Source organism: Candoia aspera, chromosome 1, assembly GCF_035149785.1.
Source record: "Candoia aspera isolate rCanAsp1 chromosome 1, rCanAsp1.hap2, whole genome shotgun sequence".
Taxonomy (NCBI): domain Eukaryota; kingdom Metazoa; phylum Chordata; class Lepidosauria; order Squamata; family Boidae; genus Candoia; species Candoia aspera.
Window position 1 is genome coordinate 253086571 of NC_086153.1, and position 27551 is coordinate 253114121.

Here is a 27551-nt window from a genome sequence, read left to right on the forward strand (position 1 = left end):
TATTTTCAATGTGCAAAGAAGTTAGGGTGGATCCTTGTGAGGGCTGGGAAAGAGTGAATGTTCACACCTCATCTTAATCAAGTACAATTCCAAGAACTTTTGGCACTCTGAATATATGCTAGTTGAATGCAATGTCAGTAATCCAAAGACTTGAGCGAAGTTGTTGGAAAGACTTAGAAACCCAAACAGGAAAAGGGATAGAAAGATTATCCAGAGATATAAAGAACACTCCATTTTGATTTCTCTACTTACAATGACACTAACCCAAAGAGCTGACACAATCTAGCTAAAGTAAAGCTCTTTGAAGTCTCACTCATTCAAACGAGAATCCTTAAACTACAAAGTCAATTCCTTTATTTTAATCAATAAAACATAAATATGCTTGATCATGCCCTTAATGTGTAAGAAATAGGTATTAATAGATTAATAACTGGCATTATAGTTTTAAGTTCTATGATGGCATCCCAGGCATCTGAAAATCTGCTGTCTCTGCCTAAGCGACTTCGTCAGTGAAGGCAAGGAGTTCATTTTAGGAAAGCTGGCAGGGAAGACAAGATAACAGATTAATAATTAGAAGACCATCAACCTTTCATAACATAGGGAAATATCAGTGCATTTTCAAGTTGCCATTACATTAATCCTCCATTTCCAATGCTATTAAAGTTATTCATATGACAGCAATTGGGGGAAGGGAGTAGAACTGTATAATTAACTGCTTTTGGAAGTGAAATGGTACCTAAAACGTGGCATACAAAGACAAGCAAAACACGGGGGAAAAATCCATCTGTACTTTGAGTAGAGGCTTATCTCTATACCAACCTTCCCCAACCTCTAGTTTATACGATTAAATTCCCACAGTTCCCAGCCTACTTGGCCTAATCTGAAATTCAACATAACTGGAGAGCAGCAAGACTGGGGAAGGATAACATAGCTACTGTTACCATATATCGTCTCACAATTTGGTGAACTATCTTGCTAAAATGACTAACTGTTGGCAATAAATGAAGATAAGGGACTTAAGGAAAGGTGGTGGACAAAAGGGGGACAGGAGTAAAAGTTAGACAAAACCTGATCCCCTCCTCTGAAGATATGCTAACTAGTTTTGTACATTTCCCAGAATGAAAAAAGTAAACTAACTTTTATTTTAATTTAATGGACATATGGTTCACTTTGAATTGTTCTCAGAAAGTGAATTAATTCAATATTTAAAAATTTAAATAAATTTCAAAATACGAAGATAAAAGCAGTGGCTCTGCTTTTCTGCAATAGTATTATGGTTACAGCTTCACAGTGTCCCAGCTTTACACGCATGAGAATGCGAAGAAGGAACTGGAGAATTAGAAGTAGCTCAGACACAGAGGGAAAAGGCCGCATTTGAAGCTGCGATCACTACCGCTGGCAGAATGTGCTAACTACTAGAAAATAAGGGATAATATAGCCAGTCACAGATCAACTCCAGCTCACATGAAAAAGGATGCATAGACATCCCATGGGAAATACCTTTACCAGACCACTCCAAATCAATACTTTCATGAGCTACCAAAACCTTCTTGATCAGTCTGCATGCACAACTTCTGCTCCTCAGATCTCTCCAGCTTCAACCTTACCTACTCTGGCTCTTCTTAATCCAGGGGCTCTTTTCTTTAACACAGTCTGAATTCAAATACTGGAAGAAGGGAGGCAATGCCCTGTTCTCATATTCAGCTGAACTAAGCCTACAGCTTCCCCCTCCCCCATGACCTTATCTCATACCCTGTTAAATACATTGCTACCAGTCAGCCCAAGGATTAACACTTCTCTCCCCCACTAACAAGGCATCTGACACAGGAACACCTACTTCCTAATTTTGGGGACTCTAGATGTGTTGCTCTTACGGTGTAATGGTCCTCCCTTGCTTGCTCATAAAGTGGAAAGCACCCTGTATATAATCGCAAGTGCAGACAACCTATGGCTTTGGGTTGCATTCTCTTTCACATAGGCAACATCTTAATTATGTATCATCAGAGTGGAATTGTTCCCCTTAAGATGATAATGACATTGAAGTTGAGCTTATAGCAGAACTTAGAGCTTTACTCAGCACTGCTGATGGTCCTCTCCCTAAGGCATCATTACTAGACTGCTTCCCTAATTCTTGCTGGCACTGCCAAGGGCAGCCAGCTGGCTGCCACAGCAAAAAATCACAGAGCAGTGGCAACGAACAGTGCAAAAGCAAAAAAAGCCCCTTCAAATATAAACATTGATTTTATTTTGTTTACACTTTATAGAAGAAAAACATGATTCAGAAGTATGTCAACTGCCCATCTGAAAGGTCATGGTTTAGATATATATCTACCGTGTTTTAATGTTTTACACAAATACCTACTATTAAATGACATGTTAATAGTAGCAATAATTATTCATGCTTCTAGAAATCTTCCAAAATACATTATAGTAAGCCAATCCTTATAAAATGTGGAGTTCCACATACACACTACTATTAATAATAATAATTTATATTATTATTATTAGTTACGGTCCAAGACCAAGTCACAGAATTTAAAGATAAAGCATACCATTTAATATAGGCATAAGTAACTATATACAGTACATACATATGTAAAAGGAAGCAACCTGTAAAGATAAAAGTTCATTGAAGGAACCAAAAAGTTTCTATAAGCTAAGACTATAGTAAATAAAAATTTGCTACTGCCTTCAAAACACCTGGGTATTGGTCATTTAATACTAACACCTCAATCTCCTCATCATGAGTGGAGTTTATCAGATGAAAGAGTGGGTCTACTAGCTCTGATCGCCAGCATGAGTACAGTGGGCACATGTATGAAACAGACTCAGCCTCTATAGTAGAGCAAATACATACCTGAAAGACTGGAAACCTTATATGGACTTTTTGCTGAAAGAAGAAAGAAATGACATGATTTATGGATTTGAAGATTAAGAAAGATGTGGATTAAATGAGGGACTGAAGGAACTTGTACAATATCTAAGAGGATGAGGGATTATAAGATTGTAATTGTTTGTTGAAAAAAAGGTTGGAAGTCACTTATATAATTTTTTAACTTTAGTTTCTTTTTCATTTTAATTTGTCTTTATTCTATGGGAAAAATTCTTAATAAATATAACCTAAAAAAAAGAGCAAATACACACTTGATCTTCATATGGAAGATTGGCATATTGACCACCTGCCACCCTAATAGGGAGAACAACTCTACAGGCTAGGGAGAAGAGCCTTCTGTGTGGGCATACAGAATCGTATAGAAGAAATTGAGGAATCTCCAAGGAAAGAGAGCAATTTCTCCGTATGAGAGATGGGAAAGTTTGACTCTGTCTGCTTCAATGTCTAAGACCTGTACCCTCTGCTTAAGTTCCACCAAGGTTTTTTCTAGGCCTAAAACAAGTAGGGCTGGTATTGACAGTCCACACTGTCTCACATCTTGGTCAACTTGTTTTTTCAGACTAGATTGATATATATCATATAGAATGAGATGTACCAATGACACTCCCCAAATGATTTGTTTCGCCCAGAATCATAGTGTCATGTTCATCGTTTTGATGTGTCTGTACATCGTAATGGTTCGCATGCCAGAGCGCTGACACGCATTCCTAGCTGGGAGGGAGCTGCTGATAAACCTTGCACCGAGTGCTATATCTCTCTGCGCTAAGCAGGAATGTGTTTGGGTTATCTTTTTGTGTCAAGGTCTTTTTGCCCGTTGATCAGCAGAACTCATTAGGAGCACCTGGGAATGTGAATTTGAGACGATTGAAGGGGGTGGGTGGGACTCTGTTTGTAACGGGGCTATTTAGTTTAATTTTAGGCGCACTTTTCTCATTCTCAGCTTTCTTTGTGTTTGCACTCTATCCTTAATAAAATCAGAACTTAAACTTTGTTTTTGAGTCTGAGCAGGTTATTGGGAAAGGCATTCATTACATAAAGCTGAGAATCACTTTAAAACACCTTGCTAGTCTCTACCAAGAAATTTTCTTGCGAAAGAAGTTGTTAGTGATGGCAGAATCGAAACTGGAGTCCACGGGGTTCGGAGAGGCGACTAGACAGCTCCTCGAGTCGGCATTCCCAAGCCAGGATCCGAGCCCCCTCCCTTCTCACCTCGCCCGCTACCCGGGGGATTTCAGCTCCAGCCCGGAGTTGGGTGGATCGGTGGAGGGGGGAGAAACAGAACAACCCGTAACAACTGGCTCCCCTCCTCCGGAGATGATGTGGGATACGATGGGGGAACCCCGGCTGGGGACGTCTCACACATCTTGGAGACTCTGTTACCCCCTGAAGTGGAGTCTATGACGGTGGCGGCAGGACGACAGCCCGAGGCTCCGCGACAGGAAGAAGGTGTCATGCCCGAAAGAATAAGAGTGATAGAGGCGAAGCTGGAATCAATAGAATACATGTTGAAATCGATTTCTTTGGCAATGGGTGGCCAGGTGAGAGGCGATGGGAGTCCAGGTCCCAATCAACCATCCCCCGTCCGCCCACCCCCGCCGCAGATGCCGCGAGGCCGCGGACAGCCGCGGGACCCATCCCCGCTGCAGAGGGGTCCACCGTCAGTGTCCGGGGGGGCGCCTGCCCGTCCCGCGGCCGGACCCGCGCCAGCCGTAGGGGTTGCAAAGGACTTTTCCGTTAAGTTTGATGGTGACCCTACAAAGTTATCTTTCTTCCTCACCAATGCCATGAGCTACATGGAACAATTCGAGCATTGCTTCGCGTCGGAAAAGGCTAAAATCATGGCAGTGGCCGCGAAGCTTAAGGGCAGGGCAGCCAACTGGTACGTACAGTTAACTGAGGCAAAAGCCCCTGAACTTGGCTCTTTTAACGATTTTTTGACCGCCTTAAGGCGATATTTTGAAGATCTGCTTGCTAAGGCTAGAGCCAAGGAGGCTCTGAGAGATCTTGTTCAGGGCCACAAGTCAGTTGCTGACTATGCCCTAGAGTTTAAAGTCTTGGCGGTAAAAGTGCCCGAGTGGTCACAAGCGAATTTAGTAGACAGATTTAAAGACGGGCTCAATCGAGACGTTCTGAAGTGGGCGCTGGGCAGAGATGATCCGGAATCGCTACATGATTGGATCTGTCTAGCCAGTAAGGCTGAACATGCCCAGCGGACCTACATGCAAGCCAGACGGCACGACAGACCACCTTCCATGGGGAAGGGACCCCGACAGGGAGCCGCAGCAGCATGGGGCGACGAAAAACAACGCCGGTATGCCCGTGGGCAATGCATCAGATGTGGCAAAGGACACCGGGCCGCAGACTGCCAGAAGGGCAAGCCTGGAGAGCGCCCGCCAAAGGTGCCGCCAAAGGCACCTATCCCCGCCCCCCGTCGACTGACTGCGGCCAAGGCAGCGGCGGACGAGGAGGAGGATGTCTACATGACAGGAGACGCACAAACTGCCTCCGAACAACCGGCGGGAAACGACTTCCACCTGCCTTAAGCAGCACCGATGGGCAGGTGATGGAGGATGGGCGTGAGGACGACCTGGTGAGTGCTGACTGCCCCATTTTAGCTGTGAAGGTCAAGTTGGGCTCCCGTACCAGAACTGCCGAAGTTTGGGCTCTGATTGACTCAGGGTGCTCCAGATGTCTAATCCACCCTGACCTAGTGGCCACATTGGAGGTAACTTGCTTTCCTCTCCAGCAGCCACTGGTTTTTACCCAATTGGACGGATCTATGGCGGGAGGTAGGCCAGCGACGCTGTTCACTGGCCCAGTGGCATTGCACATGGGCAGCCACAAGGAGACTTTGAAATTTATTGTAGCGCCAGTGGGGAACCCGCTGGTAGTCCTGGGGATTCCCTGGTTAGCTAGCCGCAACCCCTACATCAATTGGGCGCATCGAAGTGTCACTTTTGCAGACGGATTTTATCAAGCCCCAGTACCCGAAAGGTCCATGACTGTGGGGGTGGGGCAGGCTGAAATTATCAAACCCCAGCCCTCCGGGCTGTCTATGGACGGTTTACCTGCCCAATACCAGGACTTTGCTGATGTGTTTGGGGAGGTGGAGGCGGACCAATTGCCCCCCCACCGCAATACTGACTGTGCCATAGAACTGCTTCCGGACACCCAGTTGCCCAAACTGAAGATCTATGCAATGACCCAGAAGGAACTTGCTGCATTATGCGATTTCATTGACAAAAACCTTGTGAGGGGTTTCATCGAACCGGCTAACTCGCCAGTTGGGGCTCCCGTGCTTTTCCGCGAGAAGAAGGATGGCACGCTTAGACTTTGTACAGACTACCGCAGGTTGAATTCGGTCTCGATTTCCAACAAGTACCCTTCGCCTCTTATGAAGGACATGTTAGCCCATTTGTCCACTGGTAAAGTCTTCTCCAAGCTCAACCTCCACGAAGCGTACTTCCGCATTCGCATTCGGGAGGGGGATGAGTGGAAAATGGCATTTAACTGTCCCTTGGGTTCTTTTCAGTACAAAGTCCTCCCTTTTGGTTTGGCAGGGGCCCCAGGTGTTTTTATGCAATTGATAAATGAAGTATTACATGATCATTTGTTCAAGGGGGTCTTGGTCTACTTGGATGATGTCATTTATACTGAAATGGAGGAAGAGCACGAGCGGCTCTTAAAACAAGTATTGACCAAGCTCAGAAAAGCTAAGCTCTATGCCAGACTTTCAAAATGTGAATTTCATAAGACTCAGCTTGACTATCTAGGTTACCGGGTCTCTGACAGGGGTGTTGAAATGGATCCTGCTAAGGTTCGGGCCGTTCTAAATTGGGAGCGCCCCCGAACCCGGCGACAGCTTCAAAGTTTTTTGGGTTTCGCCAACTTTTACCTCAATTTCGTCCAGGGATTTGCGGAAATTGCGTTACCCCTCACCGATTTACTGCGCACCAAGGGGCTAGGGGAGATGCGCAAGGTAAAAAACCCAGGGGCAGTGCTTAACTGGTCTCCTGCCTGTCAAACTGCTTTTGATAAGTTGAAAGCCCTTTTTACCGCTAAGCCCATTTTGTCACACCCCGATCCTGAATGACCCTTCGTTGTCCAGATTGATGCTTCTGATTTTTCTATTGGGCGATTTTGCTTCAAAACGATTCTAGTGGGCACTTGAAGCCTTGTGCTTATCTCTCCCATAAATTTTCTGAGACTGAGCGCGGTTGGCATGTTTGGGAAAAGGAAGCTTTCGCTGTGAAGGCTGCCTTGGAGGCTTGGCATCACATTTTGGAGGGGGCTAAGTGCCCTTTCGAGGTTTGGACAGAACATAGAAACCTGGAGGTACTCTGCACTCCCCGGCATCTCAGCCCTAAGCAGATCCACTGGGCTCAATTTTTTAGCCGCTTTGATTTCCAACTGAAATTCATCCCCAGTAAAAAGAATTTTTTGGCTGATGCTCTGTCCTGTTTACCCCAGGACTCTGGACTGGTGTCCGATGTGGTCGGCACCGTCCTCACAGAACCTCAATTGGATTTAGTCGCTGTCACTCGAAGCAGGAACCGTGCACAAGCACCCTTCCCCTCCCTACCCATGCCACAAACGTCTCAGACTGGGGACCCTCCTAGACAGAGGCAACTCCAGATGCCTGGTCGCTTGCGTGCTGATTTTGTCTCCGCTTTAACATCTGATCCCTGGCTCTTGGCAAATAAGGACAAGATCTCTTTTGAACATGACCTGGCTTGGTTGGGTGACCGGTTGTACGTCCCAGACTCTCAGCGGGCTGCCGTACTCAGACATTCTCATGACAGCAAACTGGCTGGTCATTTTGGCTTTCTCAAGACCCTACATTTGATTTGGCGGCAGTTTTGGTGGCCGACCCTGCGACGTGACGTAAAAGACGTCACTTCTTGTCCTGTTTGTGCCATGTCCAAACGACAGCCTGGCAAACCTCAGGGGCTTCTGCAACCGGTTGCTAACCCCTCTCGCCCTTGGGAGGAGATCTCTATGGATTTCATTGTAGATCTGCCCCCCAGCCAAAGGAAAACTGTCATTTGGGTGGTCAAGGATTACTTCTCAAAGCAAGCCCATTTCGTTCCCTGTGTGTCCATTCCCTCCACGCAACAACTTGCAAGGCTGTTCCTCGTACATGTCTACCGTCCCCACGGATGCCCCTCCCGTTTGGTGACCGACAGAGGAACACAATTTACTTCTAAATTCTGGAAGGCTTTTTTGAAGTTAATTGGCACTGAACAGGCATTGTCCACCTCTTCGCATCCCCAGACTGACAGCTCTACTGAGGTCCTTAATGCCACCCTTGAGCAATTTCTTAGGTCCTACATTAACTACCACCAGGACAACTGGGTAGACTTGTTGCCTTTCGCTGAGGTGGCATATAACAATGCTGTTCATCAGAGTACTGGCCAAACCCCCTTTCAGGTTGTTTCTGGGCGGGACTTTGTTCCCATTCCCGAGCTTCCACAACCCCCCTCCCCTGCTGTGTCTGCCTGCGACTGGGGTGCTCGGCTGGCTGATTCGTGACCGGTCATTAAGCAGGCTCTCACTGATGCTCAGGCTTCTTATAAGCTCCATGCTGACAAGCACCGCTCCATGCAACGCGCTTTTCAGGTCGGGGACCTTGTTTACCTTTCCACCAGGTTTAACAAGTCCCCTCAACCGTCCAAGAAACTTGCTCCTAAGTTTGTTGGCCCCTTCCCTATCACTGACATTATCAATCCTGTCACTGTTCGTTTGGATTTACCGCCTAATTTGAAGCGTTTGCACCCTGTCTTTCATTGCCATTTACTTAAGCCTGTTCATGACTCTACTCTCTGGCATCCACGACCTCCTCCTCCTCCTGCTCCTGTCATGATTGACGGACAGCAGCACTTTGAGGTCAAGGAAGTTCTGGTCTCTTGCAAGCTTCGGGGCACCCTGCAGTATCTTGTTTGCTGGAAACACTTCCCCCACCCCGAGTGGGTCCCTGCTCGAGACATCTCTGCTCCTGATTTAGTGCAACATTTTCATGTTAATTACCCTTCCAAGCCTTCTGCTTAGTTTTCTGGGGAGGGTAGTATGTCATGTTCATCATTTCAATGTGTCTGTACATCGTAACGGTTCGCATGCCAGAGCGCTGACGTGCGTTCCTAGCTGGGAGGGAGCTGCTGATAAACCTTGCACCGAGTGCTATATCTCTCTGCGCTAAGCAGGAATGTGTTTGGGTTATCTTTTTGTGTCAAGGTCTTTTTGCCCGTTAATCAGCAGAACTCGTTAGGAGCACCTGGGAATGTGAATTTGAGACGATTGAAGGGGGTGGGTGGGACTCTGTTTGTAACGGGGCTATTTAGTTTGATTTTAGGCGCACTTTTTTCATTCTCAGCTTTCTTTGTGTTTGCACTCTATCCTTAATAAAATCAGAACTTAAACTTTGTTTTTGAGTCTGAGCAGTTTATTGGGAAAGGCATTCATTACACATAGATAATATTATCTTGCCTGGGTCTCAAATGAGAGGCAACCTAGCTCTAACCTGGTAATGGCATTAGAAATTGCATATGGAATATGTGCTATTAATTTTAAGAATTTGGTTTGCATTCATTCAAGGACTGAAAAGTTTTTGTAAATAGACATTTGAGATTCATACAGCAGCATGCCTTGGCCTTAAATAGTTTAACTGCTGCAGAGACGAAGTTGTTCCTCTGCCAGTTAGCAAATAGTTGATTGCTAGAGACACTTTTTGAGCTTTCATAGCTAATTCTCTTATCTGATGACCCCAGCATGTGGAGGATTGAAAGTGAATACCTGGGCATTTAAATGACTTCACCTGCTCAGTGGGTCAGCCATTAACTGTCCAGTTTGATGGATTATCAGTGTCTTCTGGGGAAAAAAACCAGAACTTTCATTTTTGGGTAGTTTGTTTTGAGGTGTTCTCTATCACAGTACCTCAAAAGTTCTTGGTAATGTCTTAATAAATGTCTGTCAGAATACAGACATTTATTAGTGAATAGAATTTTTAGTGAATTGGCTCTGTAACTTGCAAATAATGAGATCATCCAAACTCCTTTTAAAAATCATTATGCTTCATCCTCAATTCCCTAAGGCCTTGGTCTTGAAAAAAAAGGGCACACAAATGTATGCTTCTACTCTGTAGAACTCCTGTTCTACTGTAGATATCGGAGAATACTAGTGCATTCCCAAAGACACACACAGCATGCAATAAAGACCAGCATAATAGCACTGAATTAAACAGGCATTAACAAAAAGGCTAACAAGGAAAAAGTGAAATTAATAAAGAAAAGATTTGCTATTGTCAGGCCCACTGTTGTAATTAACAAATGCTATTTACAGCCCTATTGTCCCACATACTCCTTTTCCTCACAGGGTACTAAGTATGTCCAAAGCTTGGGAAATATACGATCATTAGCAACTAAAACCTTCCTGATCAGTTTGCATGCATAACTCTGATTTCTCCAGCTTCATCTCTAGACTATTTCATATCTTAATCTATGGGATTTTAAAAAAACTGGATAGTATTTATATTATGGCTCTTGTTTGTTAGCTTAATTTTTCTGATATCACAGAGGGTTTCAGCACTGTAACTGAGCACTAGGAAGAATTTATAATTGCAATTGCTAAAACATAAGGTATATATTTCAAAATAAATCATATAGCCTGGATTCAAATGCTGGAAGAATAGAGCTGACATTTACTGATTTCCTTTCTCCACAACACTCTTTAGAACTCCAAACCTTTGCCAAAAGTTGAAGACACTCCATAACTGTGGGAGGGGAGAAAACACAACTCAGTTCCCCTTCCATCAGTAATATAAAAAAGCCTTCCATAAGCTTGTAGGTTCATTTTGGAACCTAATATTCCCACAATCCAGGTCCCAATACTATTCAAGAATATCCAGATTAAGATGAATAGCATACCATCCATACATGCAGGAACCTATGACTGTCCCTTTATACCCATCTTGTCAGAGGGTATGATTTCTCTTCAATCTCAGAGGCTGATTCACTTGCAGTTTCTTCCACTCCATGCAACAAAAGAGCAGGAGGCTTCACATTCAGTGCCACTGTTTTTAAAGAGTATCAACATCTCTTCCATGGGGCACACCTACTCCAGCGTTTGATCCTGTATGCTTCCCTCAAGCATCAAATGTTTTCATTCCCTTCTCTGAGACTTCCTGCTTTAGGTCAGTTAGCAGTATATACTGGGCGCTATCCAGGGTCCTGGCTGCTGATTTACAAAAGCTGCAGGAACAGTGCAGTGACTCTTGAACTAATTTGTAACACTTTGATTTACTACATTGATTTTAACCTGATTTAGCACTAATCTGAAATGCTTTGTACATCACCCTGATGTACTTAAATAGGCATGGCTAGCTTCAATTCTAATCTCTCTCTTCTCTTCTCTTCCAAACTCCAAGCCCAAACAAAACTGGTTAAAATGTAAATGCTAAACAAAATATATGACTTGTTTTTGATATAGCATGATGTTTGAACTCCTTTGCCTCTTCATCTTAACTACAGCTTATTTATTATTTATTTATATTACAATATTTACAGCTTGGCCCAATCCCAACAGAGTTTGGACAAAAAAGTACAAACAGGGCAAAATCAATCGATTTATCTATCTTGCCTAGTTCATCTCATAAGGAAAGGGAACCTTCAAATGGCCCTTTTCCGATGATCAGTCCAGACACTCAGATCTGTCTCTGGCAAGGAACTGTCTGATGTAACCTAGTGTTATATCACAAAGGGATTTTAAATGACCACAAGCACCCTGAATCAAGTCCAAGGCCTACTGGCAATCAAGATAGATGTTACTCTCATCTGTTGGGGATGTCCTATCAGGAATCTATCTGCTATATTTTGTACTTGCTGTAATTTCTGGGTCATTTCCCTGTACAGAGTACAATCTAGGCAAGTGGTGATCGGGGCATGACATATCCTGACCAGGGCATCTTGATCTAGTTAAGGCTGTAACCGGTTTATCAGACAGAGCTGGACAAAGGCTCCCTTAGCCACTGATTCCACCTGCTGCTTCAGCAGGAGCTGCAAGTCAGAAAACCCCTAAGTCACAAACCTACTCCTTCAGAGGGAAGGTACACATGGCCCCTCAAAATTAACTATTACAACCAGTTACTAGATTACCCAGATATCTACTGACAACAAGCAACTGAATCTTGGCAAGAATTAATGTTTGTTTCACCCAATCCAGATTCTCCAGGACTTTAACAGCCGCTTCAGTTCAGCCTGGGTTGGTGATATACTGTATAACTGGTTGTCATCAGTGTTTTGATGACAACTCAATCCAAACCACCAAATGGCATCAGTAACGTGCAGGAGAGCATTAAGCTTCATGGCACCTCACACAGGAGTTTTCAGGACTTTGAGCACTGACCACCATGTCCACTGACTGGATCTACCCATTGAGGTAGGAGAAGAACCACAACAGGGCTCCCAACTCCCAGCCCCTTCTGGTGGTCCAGAATAATACCACAGTCAATGGTATCAAACTTGAATCGATAAATCAGACTTACAGATATTCCTGGCTACTGGCCCTGCTTTCATTGTGCACTTGCTGTCTCTACTTTGCAGGGATAGCAGGGATCTCATTAGCATTCACTAAGAGCAATAGGTTTCCTCAACCTTCACAGCACACTGTCTTATCTAGAATTATTACTAATTATTAGTAATAATTACTAATTAATAATAATTAATTATTAGTAATAACACAATTATTACTATCTGTAATACCAAACTTCTGTAGCTCTATTGGCCTAAGTCTCAATTAGAAGCACACTCACTTTAGCCTCTGACTCCTAATGGACATTCTTATTTTTGTTGAAGCTCAATGCAAAGTGCATTTAATTAACATTCATTAAAAAAATTGCTTGATATAAAATAAATAATCTAAGTGCTTTAATCCATATCACTATATTAATACATGATCCATACTAAATTAAGGAATTCACACAAAATGGGTTTTTTGGTGAATATATTTGTCTGGAGAAGAGATCATCTACCAAGATTTTACAAAGGAAATTATTCTTCCCATGTGCAGAGATGCTTTATCCAAGTAGAAGATTCTTACCTAATAGAACTGAACAGCAGCTCTGAAGCCAGACAGATATGCAGCTAAGACACTGTCACGTCCACATCTGATGAATCCTCAGATGAGGAATAGGGAAAGAAAGCACTGGAACAAGGCTCAGAAGAATTAGCTGAGGCACAGCTCACAAGCTGAGGCTAAGGCAAACAATGCTCCTGAAGATGTAAGTATTGAGGTCAGCCCTTCTCTTCCAAAGCCTAGGAAATTCTAACACTTGGAGTACAGGAGACAATGTGCATTAAAGACAAGGGACAGCGCTCTTACATGATTAAGACTTCTGCTAAGTCTTAATAAGGATGAAAAACTCCCTATTACAGTATTTAAGCTTGTGTCTGAGTCTTGTGTTATCAGTAACTGCAGGCTAATGATAAGCTGCTTGCAACCAGTCCAAACCATGATTCTCTGTGCTTTAACCCAGTTTTTGTAACCCTGGATTCCCTATCAGATGTCTTTATGCCAACACCTTGAATCTGAAGAATGAGACTTACAGATGTTCCTAGCTATTGGCCCTGCTTTCACTGTGCACTTGCTCTCTCTCCTTTGCCATACCTCTTCCTTTGTAGGTAGTTTACAAGTCGTGAACATAAGACAGAACATCATGCACACACTGCCTGAAATCCACATACGCTAGCATCTTCAATTTGTTCAGCAGCTGTTTAATTCATGAATCAGTATTTATTTATTTAGTGTATGGCATACATTTCCAGGGAGTCTACAATGTTTACACACGGTAGCTGTTCTGGAGCCGACAGTTGCTAGTTCTTTGTCGCACCAGTGCACCACAAGACGGCGAACTAGTTTCACACCAGCTGGCCTGCAGCATTCTTTAAGGAAGCCGGCTCGTCTGGGGCTTTTCTCCACCGGTCCTCCGCCACTCGCGTCCCAGCAGATCCAGCGCTGGTTCCTGCTCCCCACGCAGAACGCCGCCAGCATCTCCGCCACTGAAATGGGGGTACCTATTTTATCTACTCACAGATGGTATGCTTTCAAACTGCTAGGTGGGCAGGAGCTACGGACAAAATGATGGGAGCTCACTTCTGTCACACGGAGCTGGGCTCGAACCGTTGGAGTGTCAACCATTTCTGGCCGGCAGACTCCAGCATCATTAATCTGCTGCGCCACCACGTCCCCCCATGAATCAGTAATAAACTTCACTGGCTTCCTATATTTTGTTTAGCACACCTGTCCACAATGGAGTGTGCTGAAAAATTAAAACTCTCCAGACTATGGGTAGGCCACAAGACCCACACAGCAGCCAAAAATGTTATATTCTCTGAGATCCATTTTTTCTAGCTAAAGAGTGCAAAGAGAAAATATTTCAGACAGAATTGTCACAATTTTGATACTAAAAAAACACAGTGAGAGACATAAAGATAAGTGAATTAAAGTGTGGATTATGTAAGAGAAAAGATCTCGCTCAATCTAGTTTATACCAAGATCTTTCAATATGCTTCTCCTTGCAAAACATCCTTGCTTTTACTATATCCACATAACAATTCACATACATCTTGTTCTTTATTTTTATCATCCCTCTCTTTTTGGGAATTTTATCCATCCAATCATGATTTCCTTGGACTTCTACTTCCTCTTGATCCATTTAATCTCCTTTCATATATTTGTTTTGTGATTCCATCCTCATTCATTTTTTTGTATATGACCAAATCAAGTCAACGTGTTTCTTTCATATTAATCACCTACCTGCAATCAGTCCATATTCATTCAGCACCCATTCATTATAGACACTATCTCTTGTTTTACCACACATACGCTTCTTAAATAACCCATTCCAACTGCATACAAGTTATTTCGTTTCTCTTGACATATCCAATTTCTACTTCCATATAACAAACTGAACAGAAGCACATTCTTAAACATGGCCATGTTCACTTCTTTTGACATTCATTCGTTGCAATGGACTGCATAACACACTACCTACCAATGATTTAACGTTTTAGCAATACACCATTCTCTTCTCCATCTAATAAACATTCTACCACAAATTCAATAGTTTAAATTCATCTATTTGCTCTGATTTTCCACTATTCATATATAACTTATAATTATTGACTCAAGGTTTCCCTGTGAAACAAAATTACCTTGGTCTTCATAAATTACTTTTCAAATCCATACTTCTGGTTGCATCATACAATCATTTGGGTTCTCAGTCAACAACAGTCTATTTGCAAACTTACAAACACATTCATGTTCCTAACATCATTACATCCTTGTCTTAATCCTTGTTCAATCACTCAGTAAGTCTTCCATTTATTTTCACACATGCTTTATTTCCATCATATATCTTTCTTACCACAATAGTGTTTTAAGTTACAGGAAGGCAGATTCCAACCGCATATTAATTCCAATTACATATTAAACTGGATATTAAAACTGCATATTAAAAGAAATGCAACCAATTACCCAGAGAGGTGTAGGGTATGTGGACATGTTCAAGGAGAGGCTAGAAAGTCATCTATTGGGGTGTTTTAATTTGGATTTTTGCACTGAGCAGAAGACTGGCCTCTTTCAATAAAAAATGGGGATTATTTAAGCATGAAGTTCTCTTACTCTCATAGACACAGAATCTATATGTGCATAAATAATCTATTTTAACAAATTTTGAATCACACTGTACAGGTCATTATGCCTTTATTTATGCCTAAATAAAGCTTATTGTGAGAAATGTAAAAAGAGAAGCAAATATCATTTAATAAAGGTTAAGGAGACAATCCATTTATAAAACCCATGTTACTACTAAATTTAACTGATCAACATGTGAATAACGAAGAAAATGACAGTTTTCAAGAGAACACTATTCTAAAAAATGTTCCTTGCCGTGCATTCTAGTAGCACCTGGCAAGGTGATAAGCATGAAAATGGAACTTCTAAAAAACAAAGAATCTGACAATCTCATTAGTAGAGATCAAGGCTCTCTGGAGAAAACGTAACCAAACCACATGTATCCAATACAATCTATTTTTATTCCCCACTTCCCTTCAGGCAACACGCCTCAGAATCACTGTGACTCCTTAACATCTGGAAATACAGACACATCCTGCTTCTAAAGCAGATGACTACCTTTAGTCATCATGAATACAGCCACTGATAGCTTTACCCTCCTGAATCAGTCCAATCCCATTTTGATTTCATAGTACACCCACTGCTCATTTAGTGACTTCCTCGGTTAGCTACCATTCACAAATACAATGGTAATAAAAAAATTCATTTTCCCACCAATGTGCTCATTTACAACCAAATTTCATGAGCCTGACAACAACGCATACCAGGGTGAGATAACCCTGTCATAGCTGTACAAGAGAACTTTATCTGAATGAAATGACAGCAACCAGTGATCTTCATAGGATCTCTGTGGGTGTGTCACATGTTCACTTAGCAATGATTTCACTTACCACCTGGTCGCTGGAATGGAACTCAGTTGCTAAACAAGGAGTGGGTGTAAGCTATTATCCATTAAATGTATGTAGCAGCAAATTCTTTTAACTGTGTTTTTTACGAAAAACTATTGTGTTTTTATGTCCCAATTATTTCATGTATCTAATACTAGATTATTATTTATTACTATACATTCTTTCATTGATCTAATTTTAGAATTTCAATGACAAGGTGGATGTTCTGGTTCGACTATGAGGCGACCAGGAAGTAAAATGGAATTCTTTATTTACAATTCAACTATATACAATCAGTAAATGTCCCTTAAATAAAAGTTCAGTTCAATTCAAGTCCAACCAGGCAATGGTAGAGTGCTTGGCAAGATAGCAAAGTCAGGTTCAGCTGGAGAACAAGGCAATGTGACTGGACTGGACTCGACTGGGAATAGCAGAAAGGCAGCTAGGCAGGACTCGACTGGAGGCTGAGGCAAGGAGGCACAACGGGACTTAGCAGGGACTGGCAGCAAGGTGACTGAACCAGCCTTGGCTGGAGAGCACGTTAAGACTGCAAGGCAAAACTCAGCAATGGATCACAACAAGGCGACAAGGCTAGGCTCGACTGGACTCTGTGGCATGGCGACAAGACTGGACTTGGCAGGATCTCATGGCAGGGCGGCAAGACTTGACTTGACTGGGTTTCGTGACAAGACAGTAGGACTTGACTGGTCTGGACTTCGTGGCAAGGTGGCGAGGCTTGATTCAATTGAGTTTCGGGACAAGGCAGCAGGACTCGACTCGACTGGACTTCTTGGCAGGGCGGGAAGGCAAGATGCGACTGGATTTCATGGCAAGGCGGCAAGGCAAGGCTTGACTGCGGTTCGCTGCAAGGTAGCAAGGCAAGGTTCGGAAGGCTGGGAAGGCTCTGGTTCTGTAGCGGCTACAGGGCAGGGCTCCAAGAATGGTTCCGGCTTTTCTTCTCCTTTTGAAGCTGTTAGCTCAGTGGAACATTTGTCTCCGGTGACTCAGTCCTTGCGCTGGCTCCTTTTTATTTTGTTCGCTTCACGCCATTTTTCCTCCAGAACCAAACAAGCTTCTCTTTGCTTGGCATAGTTTTTGGCTCACCTTTCCCTTGTGCTGATTGGCAGCTTTGAATCCAGCTCCTGGTTTTGTCCAATCAGCTGCTCAGGATTTTCCCGCTCTGCTGAGTCACTCTGACTTTCAATTTCCCCATTTTGCCTAGCATAGGTTTCGATTTCCCCTTCCTCAGCGTCAGACTCGATCTTTATAGTGGAAAAAGGAGTGTCTCCATTCATTTTCTTCACTCCTCATTCCATTCCCCCCCCCCAAATTATCTTCAGTGTAAACCGAACTATTATAGCTTTTCATCATAGATAAAGTATCTCAAAGCATGATACTTTGCTACAGTAGGTAAAAAGGACATTATGGTATGAGCAACAGTATTTAACTGTGGCATGGGATTATTTTTTTCACAGCTGCTGTGCACTTAGATAGGCCTTCAGTATTCATAACCTTAAATCTCTTTCCATGTTTATCTCAGCCTTTCAGATTCCATCAATGAATATTTGACGTTAGGAATAAGTTAGGATGGGAATAACTGCTCCTACACCAGTTTCATAGGAAGCAAATTTCTACCACAGTATGTCTGTGGACATACTCCCTCTAGAAACAGACTTCAAAATGTGTTTTCTGGAAAATCATTGGCTTTGAATACAATGAATAAAAAGTCCCCTTTTTTTCTCTTGGAACCCCAGGCATAAGACAGTTAATATGTTGACCTAGAATTGCCATAGTTAATGAAATGGATTTTTAAAAAATAATAAAACACCAAAGGTTTAAAATAAATAACTTCCCATTCTGACCACCATACATCGTCCAGTCTTGTCCACTACTCTACTCTCCTTATACTCACCCCATTTACAATTCTTCTTTTAATATATGTGAACAGTTTCCTGTCATCTGCTTTTTTATACTTTGAGCATGCACAGAATTGGTACAACAAAAATATTCCACTGGAAAGGTCAACTTGTGCTGTCTTTATAAAAAATAAAGGATGCTCATATGAACAGGCTTCATGCCAGAATCCAGGACAGAAAACTACATGCTGCTCTCCTTCCTATCCAGCGAATCAATATGCACTAAGCAAGTAGAGAGGGGAAAAAGCTCATATGCTCAAGGTAACTATCACAGTTCCTTGCTTCACATTGCTCCAAATAATCAAGGGAATTGCAAACGAAGAATAAAAAGAAGTATTTGTATCTGCCACAGATCTGAAACTTATAGTAAGTTCAGAACAGTAACTTCTTTTCCTAATTTATAGTATCCTTAAAAATTGACTGATTTTCTACAGAGTGCCACTAGTTCCTTTTATTTACTTTTCAGGCCTAACTCTAAAAGAGATACTTTGACAAATATTACCCACTCTTTCATGCCGCAGGAATGCATTTAAATTACTGTAGTGTTCATGTTGTGAGTTACCATAATGGTATGTGGGAAACTGGGCAAAAAGATGCTGCCAAGGAAACGGTCAGATAAGAGACAGCATAGCCTGCAGCTGGACAGTTGGTAAGGCAAGAGGCTCAAAAGGGACCCTCCCTAGTTTCTTGGGCTATAAAGGGGACGGGAGGAGAAATCACTTTCAGACTTGCTATATTTGGTCAATGTAGCTTTACAATAAAGTAGAATGAGCTCATCTGGTCGCGTTTCCTATCTGGTCTGCCCCATGAGGCCAACATTTACTGGGTAGCTACTGATGTTGTTCTCTGTGAAGGTGCAGAGACATACTGATGTAACAGAGAAATCAAAAAAGACTGTCAAGTCTAATTCAGACATCACTTTGGAGTGATCTAGTCTGTAGTTCTGGTTATGGTATAGAAAACTTTTATTGAGTGTTACTTAAAACACCTAATCTAGCCCTTGGTCAAACAATTTCAGAATGATCTAATAGCAGTTCAAAAAACACATGGCTTCCGTGCAAAAGCATAACTATTGTTATTTCAGTTATCCCTAAGTCAACATGTAGTTGCACCATCAGGCTCCAAATACCTTGAGACTTTAGTGCAGGGTTTCTCAACCAGGGTTCCATGGGACCCTAGGGTTCCACAAGAGGTCACTAGGGGTTCCCTGGGAGATCACGATTTATTAAAAACATTATTTCAAATTCAGGCAATTTCACATTGAGGTAAGGTTCATTCTTTATTTTTAGTTTAAGAATACTGTTGATGCATATATACAGGTCTACACATGAAACGAATACAATAATTTTGTAACTTCCAGCCTATATTTGAGCCTGAATGTGCAAGGGTTCCCCAAGGCCTGAAAAATATTCAAGGGTTCCTCCAGGGTCAAAAGGTTGAGAAAGGCTGCTTTAGTCTAAGCTAGGGGCTGACATGAATCCAAGCTGCTGTGGGTAGGTAGGCCAGGACTATCTTGCAGAGGCTTAAAGCACATAGCACTCTTTTAAAATTTCATCTACCCCTTAAAAACTTAAGCTGATTTTTCCCATTTTCAGAATGGGGTGTTAAGGGGTTAATGTACGTCTTAAACCTTTGCAAGACTTAATACACTAATTGACACCTTCCAGATTTTTGGGACTTAAAATTCCCATCAGTTCCAGACATGGCCAATTGCAAAGGGATATGGAATTGCCATCCAAAACATTGAGAAGGTATCTGGTTGCCTGTTTTTTTGCAGAATGTGACAGCACAACCAGTAACAGGCATGTCTCAGTATGCCCATGTAGCATCTCCACTTTGCGAGCTGCACTCATTGCCAATTTGCTTCTGGGTGTGATTCAAGGTGCTAATTGTTATCTATAAAGCCCTACAAGGCAAAATCCTGGTTACTCTATGGACTGCTTGTCTCCCATAACATCTGCCTGCAGGGTTGGCGTGCTCTGGGTTCCTTCAATTAAACAACGTCATCACTCAGGACCCCAGAAATGCACCTTCTCTGTAGCAGCACCTGCCCTCTGGAAGAAGGTTCCCCCCGGAATCCAGATGCCCCCCCCTCTGCTGTTGCTCAGAAGATCCGTGAAGACCTGCCTCTTCACCCATGCCTTCAGCAAGGGAGAGTCAGACTCCTCAATTCATCACGCTTGCCATCTTTTTTTATTTTTTATGCTTTATTGTAATTTCTTTGATTGTTGTTAGCCACCCAGTCGCTGAGAGTTGGGCAGCATACAAGTTTAGTATGTTGTTATTGTTTCTTGTTTAATGCAGCCAACCAAGTTGCAACTGAGACTGCAGTATATTTTAAGCAGTGAGTTTATGACTGAGAAATGCAAGATTTTTGAAAACTGAGTATCAAGTATCCTTCCTTCTTTAGAGGGAAAGGTTTGGGATTTTGCAGAAATGTGAGCTGGAGAAATCTTGCTAAAAATCAATGAATTCCAGAAGCGCTCCTTGCTTGAACCTCCATTAACCCCTTTAGTTCTATTCCTGTATTTGCATGACATGCTTACCCATGGTAAATACAATTATAATTCGCTCAATTGAACCAATTTTCTGGGTTTGCACAACACATGAACTGTAAACCTACCACATATGGTGCCTTTGCCAATATATTAGGCTAGAATGTAGTAGATTATTTTATATCTAGAGTACAAAATCAGCCTATCTCAAGCCCTGGTATTATCTCTCATCTCAAGAAAAAAGCATCAGCAACTCTGATAGGAAACCCAAGATCACCTTAGCATCCATTTTGCTGCCAGAAAGCACCAGAATTGTACAGGTAGTTCTCACTTAGCGACCACAATTGGGACCGGCAACTCTGTTGCTAAGCAAAACATTACATGACTGCAGTGGACTTACAACATTACTTCCCATTCAGTCATTAAGTGAGTTACCATGGGTCATTAAGCAAGACATCACGTGGCTGCAACTTGGAATTTTACTGCCAGTCTGTCCATTGACTCTGCTTGTCAGCAGCTGGTTGTGAAGTACACAAATTGCGATCATGTGACTTGTCGGATGCTGCAACAGTCATAAACGCCCACCAGTTGCGAAGTGACCAAATGTCGATCACATGACTGCAGGGACACTGTGAAGGTCATAAATGCAAGGACTGGTCGTAAAGTTACTTTTTCAATGCCGTCATAACTTTCAACGGTCGCTAAACAGGGCAGTCTTTAAGTGAGGTCTATCTGCATAAGTAGGAAAAGTTTTACATAGGATTAAAAAGTAGATCTAACTGCAAACAAATAACCAGCAAAGAACCAGAAAGAAAAATAATTGACTATATACTTAAAAGCATTCATTTCCCTCTGAATCTTTATGGATTAAAATCTCTTTTTGGTCTCAGCAGCTTCTAGTTCTTGTTCCAATATCTGCACCAGTTGCAGCCATGGACATACACCTTGAAATATGGTTCATTTCTGTAGATGCTTTGAGCCACATGCTCCTCTGTTGCTCTCTTAACAGGGAATCTCAGACGACACTTATCTATCCCATTCTGAAGAAATCAGTGTAGAAAGCTTATTTGTCACTTCATCTCTCTGACTAGGATACTGATTAATCCTCCCAGGTTGCTTGACTTTGTGCTTCTATTTGTTCTCTTATCTTACTTGTGATGGAAGAATTATATAAATCTTGGTGACCGCCACTATTATCTCTTATTTTTTAGTTATTTTATTGTATTTTATGCTTACATTTTATTATATCTAAAGATAGTAGGTGTGTGTCTCTCTGATATACATATTTGATGTATATTGTGTCTTCTGGCTGTAAGGCCATAAAAAAGATAAAGATAAAAGAATAGGGTCATTTTCTCTCCCATTCTAATTCTGCCAAAGCAGTATGGACAAGGGCTGTGCAATGCTTCAGTCTGATTTGGAAGAGGTGCTTATGAACACACAGCAATACCGATCTGCAAATTGTTAAAGCAGGTATGTCTGTTTCCAGGATTGTGTGGCTACAGCAGAAGTCTCCCCACAGCAATCACGTGATTGTGGAAAAAGACACAGCTATTTAACAGGTCACCAGCAGGTGCTGTATTTGCACTCCTGAGCATTTCAAAACATCTCGTTATAATGAAGCCAAAGCACTTCACATCGCTACTGTGGGCAAAAGGATGAGTGAATAATAACCGGGGCATACGTACCTTTAACTTAACAACTGGCTTTTTCAGAACAGGAGATTTTCTAGATTGTGCAGAGGGTGAAGACAAATGTGAAGAGAAATCACAGTGGGGTATCTGGTTGCACAGTGAACTGAGTTTCGCAAGCTGAAGGAGAATATTATGCGCCCTTCAGTTCTTTTCCCAACTAAAGGGACGTTATCTAAAAACCACTTCTACTCAGTTGGGTGAACCTTTAAATGAACCAACACACATACAGAACCTTATTCCACAAAGTCTTTTTCATAAAGATAGTACCATGCTGGGTAGAATGCTGATCTTATTTTTTTAGAAAATCGTAGCTCCCACTAAATGGATATGTCTTAATTTCCCAGTCACACAAGACTTGATTATATATAAGCAGCTCACATGCAATGAGGAAAACATCTGAAAACCACATATGGGCAGAAGATTACATGGGGTCCCATTGTCAGCCTCATCTGCCCTTGTTCATAAACTTATTAATTTAAATAAACAGGGGGTTCAGAAGTGCAGAACTACTCAGAGGATCAGGAGAGAGAGTTTTCTGGCTGGACACATTGGCACTGTACAATCAGTACTGTTCTCAGGCAATGCTTACTACAACTTCCAGAACAGCAACGGCTTTCCCTCCCCTCCTCCTCCACAGCTCAGTCCAGAAGAAAAGAATAGTGGCACTAAACACAGAAAATTGATTTCCAGATTGTCCCTGCTATTCTCAAAGTTATGTCACTTTCTAACCCTTACCACATATATCAAAATGATGTTTTCCTGTGCATGGCACAAACCGACATAGCTCTCAATCCTTCTCTGTTGAAGGAAGGCATATTTGGTTTTGATATACAGTACACATACAGGATTCATATTTCATACCTACATACAGAAAATTAATGACTGGAAATAGGCTATTTTTTCTCATAATAATATCAAAGTACCAGATTCCCTCTCAGTACCATACCAAGAGAGAGAGAAGAGAGAGAAAGAGAATATTTCACTCATTCTCAGGGGTCGTATGATCAGTCATAAGGTATGAACTCATAAAGCAAATGTCATAATTATCAGGGAAGTCCTGTTCAAGTCTAGCTCTTCTGATGTCTTAACGAACACTTCCATTTTATTTTCTTGCCAATAGTAGAAAAATTATTTGCCGTTGTCTTGTTTTGGAATGTTTTTTTTTTACTTTCTAGTCTTCAGATAATCAGGATTTCCCATCCAAGTGTTAACTAGATTTAGCCATGCATAACTTACATTAAGGAATTTAGAATCCATTGTAAAAGTCCTCACAAAGATGACAAATTAAACATACACACTATAAAAACAGTTATTCAACAGATAAATCATAAAACCAAAGTTAAAGGATAAAACATAAAAGAGTAGATGTATAAAACATACTGGAGGTACATCTGTTCATATAAGGAAGTTACTGTATTATGTGAAATGAGTCTCAGTCATTCTATTTCAAGCTTATCCCTTGAGAAAGAAGCTTGCTTAAAATCAAGGGCAGATAGAACTATCCGCAGAATACATGAATTTTGAGCACAAAGAATGTAAGACTGCATTTCATGTAATCTTTGCTTTGAATTATGGGGACTCTCTGTGTATGTGTGTATGTATGCATAGTTATTTGTTTGTTTGTTTATTTACAGTTAATGGAGCATTTGTGTCCTAAGCACGTTTCTCAGTGTTATGTCCCACAAATTTTACTGCATGTGATTCCCCAGTAACTATATTTAGGACTGTAACTTTAATAAGAGTGAATTACATATATCGAGAAAAAGTGTACATTTTATTTATTTATATTTCAAATTTCGTCACTGCCCATCTCACTCAAAGAGTGTACATGACAAATGTTACCAGCGTACTTTGGAGGAAAAAAGAAACAAATATATCACAGACTACAAGTCACATATCTACCTCCACAAGTCACTAACAGTAATCATCATTTATTTAGCCTCCTCATTACATTTCCCAATAGTCTTGGGAACAGTCTGCTTTACACTCACAATCCATGTATTCACTGGGTCACCTGATCCCCCAGCATGCAAAACTCACAGCCTGTAGGGCTTCAAATCCCCAGCAAGAGTTCCTTCCTATATTGCCTGCCAAATGTGAACTACACTGATATGAGAAGTGAGAAACAAACCCTCAACCATTAGTTCCATGACTCTGCTCTTAATATGATTCCTTGAGCTGAGATTCTTGAAAAATAGCAGCACCCAATATGGAGTTAGCCTGCAGAGAAGAATTTATCAGTAAGAACTTAGAGAAAGGTTTCATCTACACCACTTTCTCCACCACCAATGCTTTAACCTTTTTTATCAAGATGGCTCCCAACCTTTGGGTCATGACTACAGGTCCTGAACTCTGTAAGCATTAGGGATCACTAGTCTTTTCCTCTCATTTTTGAAGTTTGGAAGTATTACAGAAGGCACACATTTTTACTAAGTAGAATCTCAGAGGGGTTAGTAATCTGATTCACATGAGATTGATTGACCTAAGGCAAAATCCATCTGGTCTTGGAGGTTACCCTGTCCCTACTTTCAGGAACATACAGCATTATGGGCTTTCCCATTTTTTCCATAAATTTCTGCCTACCTAACTTGCTGTATTAACCACATCACGTATTCTCTTCCAAGAAAAGGATCCTTTAAATTAGGATTCCAACATTCAACAAGTTTTCTTTTAACTCAGATAGGCATTCCCTTCTCAGCCCATCCTTTGTCATCCAACATCTGTCACCCTACCCTATGCTGTCACAAGCTGATGCTTCTGTTTTTGCCTTGGGAGCTATATTTATAAAATGCTCTCCCAAATTTGAGAGCAACATCCTTCCCTCCACATTCTTGTTCAAGTAGCTTCTTCCAGCCAAAAGAAAATACATGTTTTCAATAAACAGCTTTTGGCCATCCAGGAAGCTTTTCAGCACTACTTTGATTTCTTTAAGGCACTGAATGCCCTATAGAGGTCCAAACTCACCACAGGAATTTTTAAAAAAATTATCACAAGTTCACACAGCACCAGGTCACCACATATTAACATTTGCATCTCTCACATTTATGGCCTTTCTAGATCACAGAACAAGCAGACAGACATTTAAATGTAAACCAGAATACTTCTTATCCTACAAACCTCTTCCCATCTCCATTCTAGTTCTGCAGTTAGAAAACTCTGTTGCCATCCTTTGACACCTAGTCCACCTTGTGAGACTCTTGGGGCCACAAAGGCATCTCCTCACCTAACAAACTGAATCCACACATAGTATGGGGGGGGAGAGAATGGGGAGAACTACCACAATTGCCATATCTCTACATCCATCCTTGAGGGAAGAAGTGGTGCACCTTACAATAAACTGGGAATTATAGAATATTTACAACTGGCAATCTCTCTTTATCTCCATGACTAGTGTGAAGTCTGGCAACAGTTTATGTTCAAGCAGAGTTTGGATAGCAGACTCTGGGGGATTTGGATTTTTTTTTGACTTAAGTAAGGATGAATGGTCTAAAAATCCCTTCTATCTCCTTTAATTATGGATGAATTAATCACTTTTCATCTCCTTTACTTCTAGATCAAGGACTCATTTGTAAATACTGTACTGCAGATGCACCAAGGCTTTGCAATTTGCCGTTTGAATAGTTATAGGAGGAAGTGTTTGTGGCTAATTTATACTGAGAGTGCAAGAAAATAATTGGTTTAAACAATTTTCCTGTGTCATGCAGGAATTCAAATAATATTTTAATATGCAATAAATCACATATTTTTCTTTGCTACTTTTCTGGATCATAAGTCTAAAAGGCCTTAAAATATATTGCCAAGATAAAACATGTTTCTGGGTTCTTCACAGAAAATACTGTCTACTTCATATAGGCTCTTGTAAGGTATAATTGATTCATTTTTCAGACTGATTCATTATCAGTCAGTTCTTTCTAAAGGAGAGCTTTACCATTCAGTCTCAAATTAGGTGCTAATATAATTACTTAGACGCTCGAACAAAACCATCAACTTTGGTATATACTCTGACTACTGCAAAGCAGAGTTTCTGAGAGAATTTGTAACAGTATAGTAGAAAGTGAAGACTAGGTAACTTGCTTATTTAGATATCTTCACAATTAACAAAACTGTCATTTCAGCTGCTATTAACCAAACACTGATAGGGTTGATTCTGGTTCCATTACCAATAGAGTGCCATAGAAAACATTCAGTTCACAGATTAACATAAAAGGACTTAATAGATTCCAACATCTTTTATACTCAGGAAACAGAGACACTGCAACTTCCTGTGAAATAATTACTGACTGATATAGCAGACAGAGGCTGTCCACATAAATACTGGCTACTACCATTTAAGAAAAGAAGAAAATGCTACAATAGTGGGAGAAAAGATTGTCTCCATCTTCCCACCATGAGCACCCAAGGCTCACAAACACATTGGCCTATTTAAGAAGCAAAATGATGGACTAAGATGAGCCTTAGCAAAGCTATACTTTCCTGAAATATCATGGAAATTTCAAATCCCTCTTAAATTACAGAAGACCTTGAAACATGACTGAGGGCACTATTATTTTCAGGATTTTTCCTTTCAAAAGGTATGAAAATATTGAACAGGAGAAGATCTATACCCAATAGTAAGATCTTTAGAACATGCTCTTTTTTTAGCAACATTCATCTTCAGTCAAACTAGTTGTCTTTAGTCAAAAGTCCAAGAGTCTTGTGCCATCTTCTTGAAGTTATTTAGATTTCAGGGTCTTCATTAAAACTGCCCTGATTTACAGACAGAGATAAGAGGACTAGAAGCAATGTAGTCAAGAGAAAACGTAATACTGAAAGTGAAGGCAGCGATACACCACAAACAATATTAAATCTACCAGTCAAAATAAGCTAATTTCATACAACCAGATAAGATTACACTTAACTTGGACAATGTAGGAGGAAAGGCTGTCAAGCTGTAGCACCTTTTCTGACTAACTCTCCTAATAATGAGAAACACCAAATTCAACCAGATGGAGTGCAAATCCATAAAATTTACCAAGAAACTAGCATAGATACAAACAGACACT